This window comes from Narcine bancroftii, chromosome 3 (assembly GCF_036971445.1).
Source record: "Narcine bancroftii isolate sNarBan1 chromosome 3, sNarBan1.hap1, whole genome shotgun sequence".
NCBI classification, from domain to species: domain Eukaryota; kingdom Metazoa; phylum Chordata; class Chondrichthyes; order Torpediniformes; family Narcinidae; genus Narcine; species Narcine bancroftii.
Genome location: NC_091471.1, coordinates 62,612,909 through 62,632,363, shown reverse-complemented (window position 1 = coordinate 62,632,363; position 19,455 = coordinate 62,612,909). Strand labels below are relative to the sequence as shown.

The 19,455-nt window shown below is 41.2% G+C and overlaps 1 protein-coding gene across 2 annotated transcripts in view; it reads right to left on the bottom strand.

Moving 5' to 3' along the window:
- Positions 1-19,013, bottom strand: part of pdzd2 (PDZ domain containing 2) — a 284,865-nt gene extending 265,852 nt beyond the window's left edge. For both annotated transcript variants that reach the window (XM_069924184.1, XM_069924185.1), the window contains exon 1: positions 18,763-19,013. The gene's annotated coding sequence lies outside the window, so the exon portion shown is untranslated. The remainder of the gene's footprint in view (positions 1-18,762) is intronic.
- Positions 19,014-19,455: the final 442 nt, after the last annotated feature.

Here is a 19,455-nt window from a genome sequence, read left to right as displayed (position 1 = left end):
TGTCATATCTGTATATTGACTTGTATTTCATGCTCTTTAGCATCCAGACCTCTGTGGATACATCAACTTCCATCACTCTCTCTCCAATAAAACCATAATCTGCTTTTTGCCTTTTATACTTCTGACCAAAGTTGATTACTTCACATCTCTCTACATTTATAGATCATTTGCCGAACTTTTGGCTACATGATTACCTATCTGTACCATCATCTCAACTGCATCCTTTATGAGATATCCCAGTGGGGACAGTAGATATTGCTTCACTGAATGCATCTTCCACAATATTCAAGGATGGCGAGAGGCAGGATTAATACAGGTATCAATATGAACATTCGCAATGAGCAAGAGATGGCTTGATGGGTTGGAAGTATGTATCAAAATAATCGCCCAATTTCATGGTGGAGGGAAGAACTGCCTGATTGCACTGAGCAAAGTGCACTATAATAAGGTCAGCTTCTCACCAAGTTAAGTTTAACAACTGAAGAATCATCAAAGAAGTTTGCTATCCCTCGTCATCACTATGCCTTGATTCTTTCCCTGTAGATCTCTTTCTATTGGTAGGGTCTGGCCCCAATAACTCGGCCTCCTACCAGTAGTTTTCTTCATCAGAAGCCCTCATCATTGGTGCTCTTCATCAAAAGACAATCAATCTGACCCATTGCTGAGTGGAAAGTTAAATGAGGCTTTGATCATGATGTCCTGCTGTAAAAGTGAACAACCCTTCGGCATTCTCCGAATTTCCAGGTTTCCTTCAGGTATTCTGCTGTCTGCTCCATTAATCAGCTGCAAATAAAGGCTTTGTTACTCGTAAAAGAGCTGTTTCTGGAAACTACAAACTGATAATGTCACTGCATATTGAGGAGTAGGAGCATAGAAACTGATTTGAGTTGAAATCACAGACTTATTTGAGAACACCAGTGGCTTGGGCTTTTGCTGTCTTAAGGCCAACATACAAGACAGCTGAACTGAAAACAGGATACAAACAGGATCTGCAAGATGATAACAACCTGGTGTTTTAGATTGCACCAGAATTTTCCAATGTTGCACTGAACTGAGATTCGCTGGTGCTGTGTTATACTGATGGCTGGCTCCGCCTCCATCTACCCATATGGCATCCCGTCTAAACCCTGAGCCCCTCTCAAGACCACTGCAAGACCAGTTATAAGCTAATAAAAACACATGTTCTCCCTCCAGTCGTGAGAGCTTTTATTCAAGCTACAATTTTATTAGCTTATTCCCTACATGATGTAAGAGTTACTCAAGCCAGGTAATAGACCCTCTGACCACGACACAGCTGAGGAGTTCATGTACTGGCTAGACTGCTTCCAAGCCTACCCGAACGTGGCCAGAGATGTCTTCCACACCAATGAACCCAGGAGGTCCGCACTCGTTTTTAAGGGTAGGAATGAAAAGGAATGAAGATCTACCGGGACCAATGCCTGAAGAGGGCGCACAAAATCTGTGAACTGGTGCGGACTCGAAAGGCCAACATGGCCTGTTTCCGCTCCGTAAATGGTTATATGGTATGCAGTCATCAGGGACTGCATTACATATGATGCTGCCATTGAGGTGTTGAAGGCTCGGTACCTCAAGTCACAAGATGAGGTCCTAGCAAGACAGTGACTCACTCTACATTACCAATGGCCAGGAGAGACCATTGATGATTACCTAATGGATCTGTGGTCGCTTGCCAAGAAGTGCAGGTACGAAGTGGCTATGTGCCGTGTTCGTGAAGAAGAACAGATCCAGGAAACTCTAGTCACGGGGGTCCACTCGAGTCGGGTAAGATGGACCTAGCTAACCATGTTGAACTGGCCAAATCATTGGAACAGGCCAAGCTCAAGAACGACACCCAGGTGACCCCTTCCAAGGACCAGCTGCTCCCATGACCTCAGTCCTCCTCGAGTGAGTGCTTTCACTGCGGCAAGAGCCAGCATCCCCGGTCGCATTGCCTAGCTAAAGACTCTGTGTGTTTCAGGTGTGGCAAGAAAGGACATTGGGCGAGGGTTTGCCACGCGAGGGGAAGCCCGTGGCCTGCACCGCTCCCGGATCCAACTCCAGCCCCAAGCCGTCTGCCCTGAATTCACCCAAACCCACTTGCTGTGCTACACACCAACAGAGAGTGACAGTTGAAGAAATGGCGTGAAAAGGCTCAGCAGTCATCTTGCCATGACTCATATTCAAACTGTGCCATCATCGTCAGAGGAGGAAGGAGGGCTTTCCTTGCCACACCACGAGGCCGACGCCATCTTACCCACAGGCAACCCAGGACAGTGGGGGCCACTCGAGTGAGGAGTATGGAGTCTCCAGGGTCCTAGCCTCGATGGTTCTAGATCAGGACAGACCTCACTATCTCAGCAACTCCATAATGACTGTGAAGGTAAACGGACATTCCACTAAATGCCATATCAACAAAGGCTCGACTGAAAGCTTCATAGACTCACGGATTATGCAAGAATACAACTTAAAGATGTATCCTTCCAATTATCAAATATTCCTTACATCTCAGTCGCATTCTGTTTGAAGGGGGTAATTTTGTAAGATACGCCTGTACGTACTTGATGAATTGTGTACACAAGTGCTATTGGGTCTGGACCTCCTGTGTCATCTTAAAAACGTGACCTTGGAGTATTCTGGTCCCCTCCCCCTGTAACGGTTCAGAACACAGGGCCTCTAAAATCAGAACCCACATGCAGCCTCTCCACACTGAATATCGACCCCCTCCCCCAACCTCTCTGCCCAAATCTGTCCCTGACTGCAAACCTATTGCTACCAAGAGCAGGAAGTACAGCACACCAGACCGAGATTTCATACAGTCTGAGACACAACGTCTGCTCAGCACCAGCCAATGGAGAGCGCAAATGGTAGTGGTAAAAGGGAAAACAAGTCCAAGCTAGTAATTGACTATAGCTAAACGATTAATTGGTACACACTTCTGGACACATACTCCCTCTAATTTTGGACATGGTGATTGATATTGTGCAATATCAGGTCTATTCAGCCATCGACCTGAAAGCTGCTCATTACCAGCTGCCAATCCATTCCGAGGACCATCCATATACAGCATCTGAGGCTAACGGTCATCTCTATCAATTCCGGAGGGTCCCTTTCAGTATTACTAATAGGGTTTCTATCTTCCAGAGGCAGATGGACAGAACGGTGGATAAGTATGGGTTGAAGGCTACCTCCCCCTACCTCAATAATGTCACCATCTGTGGCCATACCTTGGAAGACCATGACGCCAACCACCAGAGGTTTCTCCATGCGGCAAAAGCACTGAACCTCACTTACAACACCAGCAAGTGTGTGTTCAGGACTAAATGTCTGCCTATCCTTGGCTACATGGTGGAGAACGGCATCATTGATCCTGACCCCAATTGGATGTGCCCCTTGTTAGAGCTCCCCATTCCCAGGATCACGAAGGCTTTGAGGAGATGCCTGCCGTTTGTCTCATATTACACCCAGTGGATCCCTCAATACGCTGATAAGGTTCGACCTCTCTTAAAAACCACTATTTTCCCCCTTCTTGGCTGAAACCCAAACAGTTATTAATACCTCTGGAATCACATTGCGAAAGTCGCCATGCACGTGAATGTACCTTTCCAAATGGAAAGCGACGCTTCGGACGTAGCCCTAGCCGTTACCCTCAACCAGGAAGGCAGGCCAGTTGCATTCTTTTCTTGGATATCGCAAAGCCATGAGCTCTGGAACCCGTCTGTGGAAAAGGAAGCTCAAGCCATTGTAGAAGCCGTGAGGCACTGGAGACACTACCTGGCTGGTAGGAGATTTACGCTCCTCACTGACCACCGCTCGTCGCATTCATGTTTAATAATGTCAAGGGGGGGGGCGTGGCAAGATGGCGTAAGGATCAGACCTGCCTTCCAGTTCTCTCCTGACTCTATCTTATTGTTTTGTCTAGAAATGCCTGTTAAAATTCTTTAAAAGTTTAGATAATTTCAGTGCTGTTAATTTAACTTATGATGGTACAATTGGTGAAAAAGAACAAAAAAAAACAACAGATCATCAAAAAACTACATTTTCCAAAAGTTCAAGTTTTGGAGCCTACCTACAGGAAAGACACCGGGACTCAACGTGAAATGGATCCCAGGAGAGAGGTACAGTGTTCAGATGTAGAGCTCTATGTTACATCGATAGAGCCCCCTAAAGAGGGCGCCAAACAGCCTTTAGAATAAAGAGTTACTCAAAGGCATTTGTCAACTGTAGAGGTGGCGCTGCAAACTGCATCTCTTGAGATAGAAGAACCTATACAACTTGATGTACTGGGAGAACTTAATACATTATGGACTGGGGAAAACCCCGGCCAGCGTCCTCCAGTCACTGCTGGAGAGGCTGTGGCTGGGGTTTCCACACACAGTCATACTACAAGGAAGGCAACCAGAATGAAGGAAGGAACAGAAGATCCTTTGGTTATGCAGAAGAAGCAGAAATCTGTTGAGCCAAAATCTCTTCCAATTGAAAAGATTTTTGTGAATCTTGAATCTAAATTATCTTATACAATGCAGGGATTATCCAAGATTATGACTGAACTTGGTACTAGATTTAATACTCTGGTGAAAATACATTCTCAACAGATGGCTGAGTTTGGAGCTTTTAAGCTTGAAGTGAGAGATAAATTTAATTCGTGTGAAGAAGATATAGACGAAATACGGGATCAAGTTTTTGATGTGACCAAAATGGTCGAAGACTTACAAACTCAAAATAAAAATTTGGTGAAAAAGATTGATTATTTGGAAAACCAATCCAGACGGAACAATATAAAGATTATTGGTTTGCCGGAAGGTATGGAGGGACCAGACCCAAGAAAATTTTTTACTGAATGGATTCCGCAGGTGCTGGGTCAAGAACATTTCCCGGAAGGTATAATACTGGAACGTGCTCACAGAGCCTTGCGTAGAAGACCTATTTCAGGTCAAAGTCCAAGACCTGTTTTGGCTCGTTGTTTGAATTATTAAGACAGAGAAATAATTTTATGAGTGGCTATTAGAAATGCACAACAGAGAAAATCACCCTTGATGATTCAAAATAATCGAGTTTTCTTCTATGTGGATTTGAGTCAAGAAGTTATGTTCCAACGACAGGAATTCAATCCTGCTAAAGAGTTGTTGTGGAAGAAAGGTTACAAGGCAATCTTTAGATACCCAGCTGTTTTGAAGGTTTTTCAAGATGGTTACCAACCAAAGTTCTTTGATTCTCCAAAGGAAGCTATAGCATTTGCTCAAGAGCTGCCAATTACTCAGTTTCAACAGAGACATAGTCCGCCACGATCTCTAAGGAGACAAGAGATGGAAGAAAAGAGCCGTGCTCCAAGAAGGAATGGTTGTAATGGTGACTCGGCAGTTGGAGCTGATTAAAAGAAGAGTTATCCTTTTTTTTTTCTAATTTTTTAAAAAAAAGGGATATTAAATAATGATGATGTTAGTTTAAGATGAAGTGAGAGTTGGGGAAAGAACTGGATAGGCACTATTTCCTGAAAGTCATCTGCTACGTGTGAGTTATCTCACACCCATTTTTTTTGGGAGTTACCGCATTGCGCGGTTTAGACGGGAGGGGGTATTTTTAACCTCCTACCCGTTTTTTTCCTTTTTTTTGTATTATTAGATTAAAGAATGAAGGATTTTTTTTTTGTTTAAATATAATAAAAAAGCATAAGAAAGTATTTGATTGTTTAAAAAACTAAAAATTGATGTGGTTTTTTTTTGTAAAGTTTATTCAGTAGATAAGGAATATCTGAAATTTAAATGTGAATGGGATGGATAAGTTTTTTTTTAATATTTTTTCTTTAACTTTAAGGTGAAAGGAGTGGTAATTCTGGTGTATATTATTTTGCTATTTTAGTTATAGAACGAAGGGAATAATGGTGAAAGTTATAAATTGAATTGTACAATTCTTAATGAGGCTTGAATTTTGTTTGTGGTTTATGCTCCATTTGTTGAAGATGTAGATTTCGTTGTAGATGTGTTTTTATTATTTGGATATCTGAATTTTAACGTAATGATTGGGGATATTTAAATGTGGTATTGGAGCTTTTATTGGATAACTATTCAAGAGTAAAAGGGAAAAATAGTGGAAGAGTACTAAAATTGAATTGTACAATGCTTAATGAGGTTTGAATTTTGTTTTAAGATGGTGGTTTATGTGACTAATATGATGATAGATGTGAAGTTAGTTGATATTTGGTGAAGGTTTATCTCTATAGAGAAAGTTTTTTTTTCATCTTTTTTTTTCATGCTACAATTTTTTTTTAAGAATTGATTATTGTTTAAGAATTTTTGATAGATAATGTTACTAACTTTACTAATTTTTTATATTAAGTTTGAGTTAAATATATGTTTCATCTTAACTCCGTTTGTTAAATATATGCATTTAAGTTTGATTTAAATATGTTTTTTAAGTCTGATATTTTAGTATTAATTACTTTTCTTTTTGTTAGTATTTTAATCGGTTATGTTTTTGTTTTTTTTGTAAGTGGGTTTTTTTTCTCACATATATTAACTTTATTAATTCTTCACTCTTTATTTTGGGGGGGAAAGGGGGGTTGGACTAATTTGAGTTGGGTTATTAATGTGTAATAATTATTGGGGAGGGTATAGTTTATTTAGATTACTGATACTGTATTGTAATTTTATTATTTTATTCTTAATTTTTTTTAATGTAATCCTATATGTTATTCATGTTATAAAATCTTAAATAAAGTTTAAAAAAAAATAATGTCAAGAGGGGGAAAAAAATCAAAAATAACAAGATTGCTGGGTGGAAGATCGAGCTCTCTACCTACAATCACGACATTGCCTAAAACCCAGGAGCCCTTAACGACCCTCTAGATGCCTTATCCAGATGAAGCTGTGCCTCTGCACACACCGACCAACTGCAGTCTCTGTATAATGAGCTCTGCCATCCAAGGGTTACATGCATGGCTCATTTTATCAAGGCACTCAATCTGCCCTACTCCATGGAAGATGTCAAGGAAATGACCAGGTCTTGCCAAGTCTGTGTGGAGTGTAAGCCACACTTCTACCACCCCGCAAAGGCGCAACTGATCAAGTCATCAAGACCCTTCGAAAGGCTCAGTGTCGATTTTAATGGTGCTCTCCCCTCCATGACCGGGAACACCTTTTCCTCTTTATCATTGACGAGTACTCCCACTTCCCGTTCGCCATTCCATGTCCAGACACATCTACCTCATCAGTCATAAAGGCCATAGATTCCATTTTCACCCTGTTCAGGTATCCCAGCTATATTCATAGCAACTGGGGCTCATCCTTTAAAAGTTCATTTAAAACCATTAATTTAAATGTTCTTATCTTTTCAGTACCTGCTAGCGAGGGGCATCACGTCCAGTAGGACTATGAGCTACAACTCCCGGGGGAATGGGCAGGTTCAAAAGGTAAACACGACGGTCTGGAAGGCTATCAAACTGGCCCTGGTCAAGCGGCCTTCCAGACTCAAGTTGGCAGGAAGTCCTTCCTATGGTGCTCCATTCCATCCGGTCGCTAACTATGTGCCACAACCCACGCTACTCCTCATGAGCTCCTATTCAATTTTGAAAGAAAGTCGGCATCAGGAACCACACTCCTGGGTTGGTCCTTCTCAGGAAGCACATGAGGAAAAGCAAGACCAACCCCCTAGTGGAAAGGGTGAAATTGGTCCTCACCAATCCCACATACGCCTAAATTTGTAAATAATTGGTTTTTTAAAAATTTCTCTGAATTAATGTTCTCTGTCTTCATCCACAGATCCTAAATTCTGCAGGAAGGGGTGAATGCAGTGAACTGACATTCACTAGTGGTATGTTAGACTGATGGCTGGCTCCGCCCCCATCTACCCATATATAACCCTGGTTTCCCTGGTAAGCTAATAAAAGTGCAAGTTCTCCCTCCAGTTGTGAGAGCTTTTATTCACGCTACAAATGTTAAATTCCGTTTTCCAATATTCAAGTTACTTTTATAACTTTTCTATTCAGCTGATTTATTACTTTCTTATATGGATTGGTTTCATGCTGGGCTGAAGCAATAGCAAACCACAACGGAATAGTCTGCACACTTTCCTCTAATTCAGGAACTCCTGACACAACATAATCATGTTTTGAAGTTAAATCATCTTGAATTATCTTGAATATTATTAATTATGGGAAAACAGGCAGTTTCTGTTATCTGATTAAGAAGATATAGATTTCTACAGAGCAGAAACAGGCCAACTTGACCATGCCAAACAAGCTAGTCCCATTTGCCTGCTTTGACTCATATCCCTCTAAATACTTCCTATCCATGTACTAAATGCCTTACAATTATCCTTACTCCAACCATTTCCTCTAGCAGCTCATCGAGATACCCACTATATGAAGGAAGGTGCCCCGCAGGTTCTTTTTAAATCTTTGCCTTCTCATTTTAAATCTATGCCCTCTCGTTTTAGATTCACCTACTCAAGGAAAGGGGCTATGACTATTTACCTCGTGATTTTATAAATCTCCCTTTTGCCTCCTATACTTCAGTGAGAAAAATTCCCAGTCTAGCCTTATAATTCAAGCCAACTACTCCCAGTAACATTCTTCTAAATATTTTCTCCACCCTTTCCCACTTAATAGAATACGATAGAGAAAGCTGCAGAGGCATGCAGTGAGAAGCTGAAGGGACTCAGCGGGTCAGGCAACATCCATTGATAAAAATGTTCAGTCGGTATCGAGTCTTCTCATTACTAATCTAATGTTATCCTTTGTTCAGAAAAAAATTGAATTTAACTTGTCAATATATTGGCCTTAAAATAGTAACACATCTTAATGGGCTTCAGTGGAGTTTGTGCAAACAAAAGTTGTGTCAAAGAAACAATGAGCTAGATTGTATTGATTTTCAGACAGAGTTCAAGAGAGAGAAACTTCGGTGCAAAAGCCAGTTCATTCCTGACTTCCCTGTCATGGTATTGCAATATGGTGATCAGAAATGAGATTTGGTGGGGTGGGGTGGGGGGGAGGGGGGGTGAAGATGCCAGTGCATTGAGCTCCAACGTTAAATCAGGCCTGCTGCCACTTCATTGAAAAGATAAGAACATTTAAATTAATGGTTTTAAATGAACTTTTAGCAGCAAGATGCTTTGCAGTAAATTTATCATTTATGTTTTTTTTAAAAACAAATGCATGTGCGTGCACACATACACAACATTTTAAAAATATCTTTAACCATCAGATATATTTAAAATGTGTTTTAAGGTCTTTGACCATTGCAGTCGGAAGTACGTTAGTGTAGAATGGGGACAGGACCTTTGTATATTGTGCCTGAGACTGAGTTGTCCTTATAGCCCTGTCAGTTTCAAGGCAACAATAATGACAAATAGTCATAAAAATAAGTGTGACATGGAGAGTAGAACAATTCCAACTTGGAGTCCAACTTGTGGTAAGTTTTAAGGAACTTCTTAATAAGGGAGAGATAGGTGGGCAAGTTTAGAGAGGAATTCCAGAGCTTTCAGCCTTGATAGTTGATGGAGAGCTGCCAAAAATGAGGTAAAGATAATCAGTGAGTGCCAAGTGCCAGTAATTGAGGAACACAGAGACCTTGGAGTAAAAACACAGAATGCTGGGGAAGCTCAGCAGGTCAAACAGTCTCCTTTATGTAGCAAAGGCAAAGATACACAACCAATGTTTCAGCTTGAGCCCTTCATCAAGGTAGCAATGATGAAGGGCTCAAGCCTGAAACGTCAGTGATTATCTTTACCTTTGCTACATAAAGGACACTGACCTGCTGAGCTTCTCCAGCATTTTGTGTTTATACTTCAACCAGGGTGTCTACAGATTTTTGTGATTTACTTCTTGCAGGGTCCTTGAAGGTTCATAGGGCTGCAGGAGACTATTTGGTAATTGTTTACATCAGAGTTTACATCGCCTTCCCAAGATCGTGTTATATGGTGAGCTCTCGACTGGCCACCGAGACAGAGGTGCACCAAAGAAAAGGTACAAGGACTGCCTAAAGAAATCTCTTGGTGCCTGCCACATTGACCACCGCCAGTGGGCTGATATCGCCTCAAACCGTGCATCTTGGCGCCTCACAGTTTGGAGGGCAGCAACCTCCTTTGAAGAAGACCGCAGAGCACACCTCACTGACAAAAGGCAAAGGAGGAAAAACCCAACACCCAACCCCCAACCAACCAATTTTCCCCTGCAACCGCTGCAACCGTGTCTGCCTGTCCCGCATCGGACTTGTCAGCCACAAACGAGCCTGCAGCTGACGTGGACATTTACCCCTCCATAAATCTTCGTCCGCGAAGCCAAGCCAAAGAAAGAAAAGAAAGAAACATCAGAGTTAAACGGCTCCAGAAATCTTGATGTACTTTGTTTTTTTTTTAAATTCACATTAAATTCAGCAGGAAGTGAGCATTAGCTGCCATTTAGGTGGGTATTATTGAATGAAATTCTTCTGTGGCAGTCAAGTACAGAATGGGTACATTTTCTTTGACATTTAAAGATAGCAGAGTAAAAAATGTCCCTAAATGTTTACAAAATGCTTTTAAAAAGCAGCAAATGTACTTTGTAATTATGCTTCCAAAATTTGGTCACGCTCACTTCAACAGAATTTATAACACAACTGTTACTTTACATACACATTCAGAGCAACCTAATGAAGTCTAATTTCATCACCAGCTTCTAGTTGACTGATTCTCTTCAACTTTGCAAATCAAAACCCATAAAAAAATCTATTTTACAGCAATGTATGGTATCCAGAACACCATACATTTATTCCATCAGACCCAACCTTGCCTAAGGCTGCACAGTATTCCGAGAGAAATACAGACAGCATTCTGTTTGCCAGTGATTTCAGCAGTTTTCTTTCTGTATTTTTGTTCTCTTTTGTTGGAACCAGATTTTGTTGGCGTAACTGAGCCAAGCTGCTTGATTGGTAGCCCTGATACAAGTCCTTGATCTTGCTGGCTATATTTCCTGTTTACAAAAACTGGATGCAAACTAAAGTAGCACGGAATGTCCAGAAATCCTTGGTGCACAGCGCATTATTTTGATATTTTCTAAATATCCCCCAAACACTATCCGAACCTGAGCAGAGTCTCACTTTAAGATGCCGTCTCTCTTCAATATTAAGAGAGGAAATAGCCGCCGCTTAACATCACTGTCATATCAGCCAAGGTCACCGATCATCATTCTGACACTACTGCTGCATGAGCCAGAGGCACAAATTAGTTGCCTTTGCATTATGTACACACATAAAATACAAAAGCAAATACAATAAGATATTCTAGAAACCCAAGGTGCATGTTTCAGTATTTCAAATAAAAGGTTCTTAGAATTTATTGTGCTATTGGCCAAATTGGATTTGCTGTTCCTTGCTAACATGCCAGGTGAAAATGGAATTTTAAAGCCATGCTATTTACAATTATCATTGTTGCTTTTGCTTAGCCCTGGGCTTTGCAGAAGAGAATGACTCAAAGTCTGGCAATGTTACATGGCTCACACACTACCAGTGAATCTCACACTTAACAGTCCAGTATTTCTCATGTTATTGCCAGAAACATGCTTTCTTCATTATTGAATGCATTTCCATGCTCATATTTACTTATGCTAAAACTAGCAAATAAATGAAAGGATGCCTCCCTTTATTTCCACAGGTCCTAGTCCGCAGTTCTTCACTGGACAATTGGAACACAGAAATGCACACTATAGTACACTCTAGAATAGTTTGTCTTGAAGACCCCTTTTTATTGCTAAAACTAGAACATTTTCCAGCAACCTCTGAAAGCTCATGCAAAAGCAAATGGGGGTCTCCCACAGTAACTGTCCCACACGTTTCTGTTGGAATGTTACTCACATGTGGTACTGTAGAGCTGCCAGCACTTGAGCTGAGGCACAGTTGAACAAATCATTATCTTGGTCTCTTGACCTCACCACAAGAATCATAAATGCTTCAGAATTTGTTTATATGCTCTGTAACAACTGCCAGGTCCTGATAACTCCCAATGGTGCTCTAGAGTTCTTTACCGCTTGTACCGTTGCTTTAACATTCCGGGTTATAATTAAAACGGTTGTGAATGGAATACAAATGTGATTTTTTCCAATTCATATTTTTCCAAGAGTTTCAGGGACTGACACCAGCCACCTTTGAGTTCTCAAACCAAGTCTGACGCAAGGTTGATTCACCAGGGATAGCTTGTTAAGTTGCACAGTTTGCCCATGCACTTCTGAAAATTGCAGTGGCCAGCTATTTTTACCATTCTGAGTTGATTGTACAATCTGGATCAGACGTCCAGTGTAATACTTAAGGAATGTTGCAATTGCAGCTGCCACTTTTTGCATCAAATATTGAGCTGACATCCTGGCCATCTTCATGTGCTAGAAAAGACCTACATACTTCTGTGATGAACTTAAAGAAAGTTCTCCAAATATATTGGGAGATGCACAGCCACAAATCAACATATTTAAAGCAGTTAATTTATCAGCAATCTCATTATTACTAATGAAAGAATTATTGAAGAATGTGTTAACTGCCTCCCATGCCTCCCTTTATTTCCACAGGTCCTAGTCCGCAGTTCTTCACTGGACAATTGGAACACAGAAATGCACACTATAGTAACAGACCCCTCTGCCCAACTAAACTAATCTTATGCATGCTTATACATGGTCCATACCCTTCTATTCCCGGCTTGTTCATGTGTCTGTCTAAAAGCCTGTTAAATATTGATTTCAGATCTGCTTCTACTACCTTCCCTGGCAGCCCAGTTTTCAGGCATCTACCAATCTGAGAAAAATCTGCTTCACAAATCTCCTTTAAACTTTCCTCTTCTGACAATTCCACCATGGAAGGAAAGACTCCACTTACCTTATCTATGGCCCTCATAATTATCTGATTGCACCTCTGCCTTGACATTCCAACTAATGGAACATTAAGCATTGTTCCTCCAATTTGTGGATAGCCTTGGTTTGGCAATGCATTAGGCCATGGACAGATATGTCAATGTGGGAATGGGATGTGGAATTTAAAATGGGATTATTAGGTTTTAAAATGGATTTATAGTGTAGGAAAGAGAGCCAATGAGGTTTTGCAAGGAATTCCAAAGATTGGGAACATGAGAGCTTAAAGCACATTTGTCAATGTGTCTTGATTAAAAAGACACAATTGAAAAACTGGAGCTCTGCATGAGGATGGTAGGGTAGATGAGATTATAGAGGGCAGGAGGGATGTGGATATGGGAAAATTTGAAAACAATGAAGGAAATTTTAAAGTCATGACTTTGCTTAATGAAGAGCCAATTTAGGACAGTAATACCAGAAACCAGAGGTTTACAATCCAGAGATGTTTGGGCATCAGAGGTGGAAAGGGTGAGCAATTTTAGATTCTTGGGAGTCACTATCTCGGAGGATCTTTCTTGGACCCAACACACTAATGGCATTGTGAAAAAAGTACGTCAACAGCTCTACTTCCTCAGGCATTTGAGTAAGTTTGGAATGACATTGAAAACCACCATAAATTCTACAGATGTGTGATGGAAAATGTGACCAGCTGCATCACAGTATGGTATGAGGACACCAATATCCCAAGCAGAAAGCTGTGCAAAAAGTAGTGGACACAGCCAAGAACATCACAGCCAAAACCCTCCCCACCCTTGTGAAAATCTATAGGGAACGCTGAGAGCATCACCAATCATCAAGCATTATCTCCACCCAACACACACTCTGTTCTCACTGCTATCATCAGGAAAGAGGTATAGGTGCCACAAGACTTGCACCACCAGTTTCAGGAACAGCTGCTACCCCTCCACCATCAGGCTTCTCAACAACAAACTCAATCAGGGACTCATTTAAGGACTCTTTTGCACTTCATTTTTTCTCTCTCTGTATTATATAGTCAGTTTGTTTACATTTCTTTATTTGTTTACATGTATATGCTGTGTACAGTTTTTCTGCACTACCAATAAGTGGTAAGTCGCACACAGGAGAAAGAGTCTCAGGGTTGTATGTGATGTCATGTATGTATTTTGACAATAAATTTGACATTTGAACTTGATGTTGTTCTAAAAATGTCAGGGCTTCGGCAATTTCCTTCTTTGCCTCTCATAGTAGCCTTGGGACACCCTTCCTAGACCAAGCATATATCCCCTTGTACTACTACCTCTAGTAGATGCCCTTGCATCTACTACCTCCTCATTGTTAATGCGAAAATGTTAGAATTTCACCACCCTTCCCTATGAATTGTCCAAATATGATGCCCTTTACTCACAGATAGCCCTATTCTTTCCCTATGTTCCATCCCATAAATTTTAAATTTACACACACAGCACAGTAACAGGCCATTTTGGTCCAAGCTGCCCAATTTGCATACACCCCCAGTACATTTCGAACAGTGAGAGAAAACAAGAGCCCCCAGGGAAAATCCACGCAGACACGAGAACATACAAACTCCTTTCAGACAGCGAGGGATTCGAAACCAAATCCCTATCACTGGTGCTGTAAAAGCATTGCACAAACCACTCCACCCAGTATTCTAAAATCATATGGGATTTTCTCTGATCATTATTGATGATTCATGTACCCAATTTGCCCTCCTAATTATTTTAAGTACCCCCTTCCTGTCAGCCCGCTCTTATTTTCAATATTTCACTATGTTCTTTCCTTAATATTCATCAATATGCAGGGTTCCTTAGAATTGATTTCTTACATTTCACCCTTTCAGTTGTATGGGACTGTTTTGAGAGTGAGTATCATTGGTGAAAATGGAAGAACCGAACAAGGCATCATGAAAAGAAAAGTCCCTTTCAAAAGCTGAATGGGGAGAGGAGGAGAAGATGTGTCCAATCAAGGTGCGTGGGTCTGGGAGAAACTGCAAGGTGAAAAGCTGTGGAGGGAAAAGCTTCTGGGAGATCTGATCTGCGACTCTCTGATATTCAATGGCTATGTCATGGACCAGTCAGAGGTTTGAGAATGTATCTAATAGCTGAGGTTTGACCTCTGGAAGATAGAGGTCAGTTCACCAGACCACCATATCAACATCTGAGTTCGTAATTTTGACGACCACATCAGAGTTGGTCCTAAGTGAAGTGAATGCTGCAAATCCAGAGCAGGGTAGATTCGAGTGAGTGAAGAGGGTTGAAAAATCAAGGCAGTTTATATCCCATTGGCAATTAGCAACAAATAGATTGAGAAAGGCTAAGATACCAGAGGGAGTGGTTCCACTAGACCGAGTTCTGGGAACATGAGATATGGCCCACAGTCTGAGGGGAACCTTTCAAGCCAAACCTATGCACAGAAGCGGAGGGCAACTGAAGATAATAAGTGAACTTTGAATGTCGAACTAGTAAGATACATGATGCACAAAGATATAGATAATTGTTTTAAGTGACAGCTCTATGAAGAATGGAACAAGAGGCAAGATGTGTGTGCTGGAATAGTCAAGTCCAGAGGTAATAAAGTCCAGCATTACAAACACATTTGTCAACCAGAACACAAAATAATACACCTCGCATGGCACTTAAACCGAACAGCATATGTTTTGTTGCTGTAATTATTAATGTCTCTGCCTTGTAATATCACCAGGGTACCTGGATTATTTGCATACTTTTGAAACTCAAACTGATATCAGCAACTTTTTGTTGGTTATTATCAGTGATACTGACTCACTCTCAACCTGACCATTCTCTGCCAAAGTTTACCCTATTGTAGAAAGGGGTTATTTTGCAGCTTAAATTCACAATTTTTTTGCAACTAATTCAGCGCTAGTTCTCTTCATCGCACAAACATTCATTACAACCCACTGCTTATACCAAGAGAAAGGAAATCAAAGAATGCACTCTCTCTCTCTCTCTTTGAATATTTTCCAACATATAAATACAGCAAGTTCAAAAAATTGGCATAGAGTGATTCTGAACTCACTTCAGAAGTCAAACATTAGTCAGTAACACTGCTTTTCAGTCTGAAATCAACAATTTTGAGATGTGATTGAATGAACCTTTGGGAGAGTTCATTTTACTTTTATATGAATAACACCACTGGAGGAAATCAGTAACATTAGCTCCTGATAACGTTTTGACAATGGAATTCCATGAACTTGTTCAATTTCCATTTCCTCCCCATATATAAAGTCTCTCACTTTTTAATGTGTTTCTCACTCACAGTTAACGCATAATTCCTAATCCTGAGTTCTAAATAAACTCAATTGTTCTCAGCACCTCGGAATTTAATTAAACCAATACCTCTGAGCATAAAGCACTGAAAAAATGTAGTGTAAACTGCACAGGACATCACAGGCAAAAACCTTCCCACCATCAGGAAAGAGGTAAAGGTGCCACAAGATTCGTACCATCGGGTTCAGGACCCCTCCATCATCAGACTCTTCAACAACATCTCAATCAGGAACGCATTTAAGGATTCTTTTGCACTTTTTAAATTTTTTTTATTTGTGTTACACAGTTGTTTACATTTCTTTATTTGTTTTCATAGTTTTTTTTTTACACGACCAATAAGTGGTCATTCTGCCTTCCCCACTGGAAAAAGAATCTCAGGGTTGTATGTGATGCCATGTGACAACCAGCGTTGTCTCTGCTCCATCCTTAACATTCATTGGAGCGACTTCATCCCTAACATCGAAGTACTCGAGATGGCAGAGGCCGACAGCATCGAATCCACGCTGTTGAATATCCAACTGCGCTGGGTAGGTCACATCTCCAGAATGGAGGACCATCGCCTTCCCAAGATGGTGTTATATGGCGAGCTCTCCACTGGCTACCATGACAGAGGTGCACCAAAGAAGAGGTACAAGGACTGCCTAAAGAAATCTCTTGGAGCCTGCCACATTGACCACCGCCAGTGGGCTGATATCGCCTCAAACCGTGCATTTTGGCGCCTCACAGTTCGGCGGGCAGCAACCTCCTTTGAAGAAGACTGCAGAGCCCACCTTACTGACAAAAGACAAAGGAGGAAAAACCCAACCCCAACCAACCAATTTTCCCCTGCAACCGTGTCTGCCTGTCCCGCATCGGACTTGTCAGCCACAAACGAGCCTGCAGCTGACGTGGACATTTACCCCTCCATAAATCTTCGTCCGCAAAGCCAAGCCAAAGAAAAGTATGTACTCTGACAATAAATCTGAAATCTGAACCCATATATCATCCCATGTTCAAATGACATTCAATTCCAGTCCTGTGTACGAGGTCAACTACTTATGAAGTAATAGATACATAGAGCATGGAAGAAGGTCTGTTGTCCTACTGACTGCATGACAACCACTAATAATTCATTTTACACTCACTTTATCCTAATCCATTTTTTATCTTTCCCACATTCCCTTCAACTCCCTTATCTACACACAAGGGACAAGTTTATAGTTGCCAATTAATCCATCAATCTGCATCTTTTAGGGATGTAGGATAAAACCAGAACATCCAGAGGAAACTCCTGTGGTCTCAGGAAGAAAGAGCAAACTCCACCCAGACAACACCAGAGATTAGGATTGAACCTGCGTCGCTGGAACCAAGGAGCAGCAGTTCTATTACTCTGTCATTTTTCTGAATCACTACATCTATCGAATGTCCACAGTCTTTCAAATGTGTAAGGCATCAAACCACATCCCATAATAGTCTAGCTTTAAATTCTGACAAAGTGAACTGAATATTTCAGTATACAAATGAGAGAAAGGCTGTTAGCTGCTTCGCCATCTCTGGAAGAAACCCTAGCAGTCTGAAAACTGGACGAACAACTTCAGGAAGCAGAAACTAAATAGAGCAGTTAGCAACAAGACATCGAATGGAGAAAGAAAGCAGCCAAGGGAGTATCAGGTGAAGTGTGCTCTTTTAAATAAAGCAAACAAATGTCCATTGAAGTAAAACAGTAAAATGTACCTCAGGAAGGCAGTCAACATCATAAAAGACCCATGTCATCTTGGGCGCAACTTCTTCTCACTGCTACCTTCAGGCCAGTATAGAAACCTGAAGGCCGGCACCTCTAGGATCAAGAAGTGTTATTTTTCCCCAGCAGTTATCAGGCTCTTGAACCTCCCTCCCCTTGTTACAGTCACAAGGATTGCACCAACTCCACAAAAGGATTGCAAAGTCACATAAAGTCACTTTTATTAAACTACACTTGTACTTAATGACTTTTTTAATTCAAAAAGTATACTGTTGTGGTTGTTCTTTCAGATATTTTGTCTTTTTATTTAATGAACTACCTGTTCAAATAATAATTTTGCATATGTACATGTACAATTTCTATGACAATAAACTCATTATTGTTACAATTTTCACATGTAAATAACTTTTGAAACTTCTGGATCAGGCATTCCCTGCTTGGTCCATTGATGGAGCTGAGGTTTTGTCCTGTTATTAACAGGTCAATCATCACATTGCAGCCCCTATGAATTTAGAGTCTAATCACACATACTTGGGTCAGAAACCTTTCTCGGGGTTTCCATCAAGTCTGCAACAACAAGTTAAGATGAGCTGATTTATGACGGCATCAGAATCTTCGAGGGCAGCAGTAGCTTGCTGTCTGGTTTGTTGCAGACTCATCAAGTTGAAAATCACCACCAATAAAACAAGAAAGTGATTTCAATTTACACCAACCAACATTGCTGAAATGTGGAAAATAACAGAAACTCAATTAACTGCTGAGGTAACCCTAAGTTCAATTGAGGCAATATTTTTCAAAACTCAGTTGGTCAGAGCCCTTTAAAAAATGGATAAAAACAAGGGGCTCACTCATGCTTACAGAAATCATACCTTCTGTCCAAATATTTCACACAGTCCACTAAGTTTTCCTTGTACCTGCAGCATTTCCGGGGATCTCATGGCTCCTTTTCTTTCCATTCGCTTCAGTATTGACTGTTCCTTGGATTCTCTGTCCAGGGCAGCTGGTGCCCTGAGCTAATCCTCTCTGAGAAGGTTATCATTCCCACATGGCTGTTAATTAGTGCAATCACCTACAGCCTTTTACTGCAGGGGGTGGAGAAGCCAGTTCGAGTGCTGCTGTCTGAAGTGTGCAGCCCAGCTGCAAACTAACTGGAGCGTGCTGTCGCACTCAGCTCCTCAACAAGCACTGTTTTCTATTTTCTCTGGCATCTGCCTGCATGTGCTTGGTTGCTGGGTGCAGCAATCTTATTCGCACTTGGCTGTTTTCTTGCTTGTCACGTGCTGAAGAGAGGAGGTCCCCTCTCCCTGCCCGGATGCACGAGATGCTTTCTTTCGACCATTCATTTCCACTAATCACCCTCCCCCTTCTGTTGCTTCCTCCCATCTTATATCAATCAGCATCCAGTCTCTCAGGAAAAATGCTGCCTGCCCTCTAGGTTAGAAGAAAACTACTTTTAAGGGCCACCCAGCTGAAGTCATTAGTGAGTCTGTTCTGGGCAGTGAAATTGTTTATAACACACCCATTTAATGCTTCCTGCCTACAGTTAATGCAAACATAAATAAAACAAAGACTGTTTTGCTTTAGAGAGCAAAGTTAGATACAGTCCT